This window comes from Bombus vancouverensis, chromosome 16 (assembly GCF_051014615.1).
Source record: "Bombus vancouverensis nearcticus chromosome 16, iyBomVanc1_principal, whole genome shotgun sequence".
Classification (NCBI taxonomy): Eukaryota; Metazoa; Arthropoda; class Insecta; order Hymenoptera; family Apidae; genus Bombus; species Bombus vancouverensis.
The window spans coordinates 307,501-310,000 of NC_134926.1; the positions used below are offsets into that span (position 1 = coordinate 307,501).

The 2,500-nt window shown below is 50.2% G+C and overlaps 1 pseudogene; it reads left to right on the plus strand.

Moving 5' to 3' along the window:
- The window catches only part of LOC117162405 (large subunit ribosomal RNA), a 9,227-nt pseudogene that overhangs the window by 2,818 nt on the left and 3,909 nt on the right, over positions 1–2,500 (plus strand).

Below are 2,500 nucleotides of genomic sequence, written 5' to 3' on the forward strand. Positions count from 1 at the left end.
CTATGACTCTCTTAAGGTTTCCACAGGCCTCGTCATTAGATTAGTGACGTTACAAGGGCGGTGTGTCGCTTGGACTTGGTCGCGCTTGCTATATAGCGAGGTGCGGCCGGTCTTGGCGGCGCATCGCCATATTTTTTAAGCCGAATTCGTGCTACACGAAACGGAAAAGGTGAACAGCAGCCTCGTCATCTGACTAGTGACGTTATAAAAGAAAGCAATACGCCGCTGGCACTTTGCCGCGCGTGCTCGAAAAGCAATACGCCGCTGGGACTTGGCTGTGCGCGCCAGAAAGTAATATGCCGCTGGCCCTTAGCCGCGTTCGCCCAAAAACGATACGCCGCTGGGACTTAGGCGGATGAGCTGGAAGGTGGCATGGCTTGCCTACGTGTGTGCTGGAAGAGCCGCGCGAGGGTTGCTGGTTGAGCGAAGCGATCTTGCTCGTTGGGTGGCGGGACGTTGGAAAACGGCTTGTCTCCAACGATGGAAGAGTCATAGTTGCTTGGGGGCAGGCGGGGCTTCGGCCCCGTTTGCTCAAGTCGCACTCCTACCTCCTCGTGGTACCGCCGGTAACATACTCATTTGTGTCAGCGCGGGGCGCATCCCCCCGGACACCGAGTATGGCCAAATGGAGTGCGGCGATGAAGGAGCGAGAGACGAAACCAAAAAATCGGCTTGCCGATCTAACGATGAATTTCATCGTGAAGTATGGAATTATCTCCCTGAAAGGAACTCGTTCCTTGATTAGCTATGGCACGACTTGGCAGTAATAAGGTTAACGATTGGGCATGTTTGAGGAAAATAATAGAATAAATATCATGGTAAATAAAGACATAGAAAGCGCCTCGGACGCGGCATCTCTCGGTCCCGGAGACGTCGCGGCGGATTCTTCCGCTCTGGAGGGACCTCTGTTGACGATTTGGCTTCATCCCCGGACACGATTGACATCATGGTACCGATCGTGGGTGACCAGGTTGCCTGCCCTGTCTGCCAGAAAAGGGAAATCGACCTTTTCTTTTTGTCATTGTCAGACTTAGGGCGGCACCTGGAGCAACATCATGTGACAGCCCGCCATCCAATGGAGATGCAAAGACTGTGGGAAAGGCTTTCCGAAGCTTCATGGGCCAGATGCCACCTGCCTCATTGTAGAGGAACAAGTCAAGGACCCAGTGGTTCATATAGATGCGAAACCTGCCCCATGAGCTTTGGGACGCTTAGAGGGCTATCTACCCACGAGCGGCATGCGCACCCTGCCGTAAGAAATGTCAAAAGGAGGGGAACGGAACCCCCTGAGAAAAAATGGACGGCGGAGGAGTTGGCTCAGTTGAGGGAACTTTGGGAGATATATAAAGACCACAAATTCCCCAACAAAATGATCAGTGAGATCCTCACCAGCAAGACGATCGAACAAATCAGATACCAGCGTAAAAGCTGAGGCTGATTGGTGAGGAAACAAGTTCCCAAGAGCCCACTCAGGTGACAGAGGGAGGGTGCGATCCCGTTGATCCAGGCAATGCGTGTTTCGAAGAACCTGGAGTCAGCGGTCTAGAATATGAACAGTGGAGACTCCAGCTAGAGTCCGCAATAATGACACAAGTCGAGGTGCCACCTGTTTTAAGGTGGGTCCACACTCGACTGATGACAATCTGGGTCTCTCTCAAGGGAAATAGGGAAGCCCTTGAGAGTGCTATAAATGAATTTTTAGAATTCACGCTCTATGGAGCCATAAAAGAAATTAATAGTAAAAAGAGGGCAAGTTCAGTTAAGAACAGAGAGATGGTCACCAAGGTCACCAAGGAAAGAAAAAAGGTAATAGAAATGCTAGAAAAAGATACTCATACGCTCGTTGCCAGGAGTTGTTTACAGAAAATCCAAGGAGGTTGGCCGATGCCGTAATAAATGATGATCGGGCCTTCCTCCAACCGGCTAGGGATCTGCCTGATGCCGAGGAAGTGAGGAGGCTTTATGAGGATTTATGGGGCCAGACAGGACCTGTTGAAGCCCCCGTCCCAGGAAGTAGAGCCTCTGAGCTTTCCTTATGCGAGGTCTTCCCGCCAATTGCTGTTGAGGATGTGGCGGAGAAATTGAGCAGAATAAGAATGAAGGCTGCAGCAGGACCGGATGGCTTCCAGAAGGAACACCTTCTGATCCCTGGCCTGCCCACCATTTTAACTATATTGTACAATATCTTACTTTATTGCTCCTATTTTCCTCCTATATGGAAGGAAAATAGAACAACATTAATACCAAAACCAAATAAGTCGAGCAGCCTGGTCGAGAATTGGAGGCCTATAACTATAGGCCCCATTCTCGGCCGTATTTTCTCCTCCATAATTGACGGGAGGATAAGGAGGGGCATTGTGTTGAATCCAAGGCAGAAAGGATTCACCGCTGAAAGTGGTTGTAAAATAAACATCGAACTGTTGAGCGCTGCCTTGGATTATAGCAAGAAAAAGAAAGGCGGGGTATTCACTATTGTGGATATCTCCAAAGCCTTCGACAC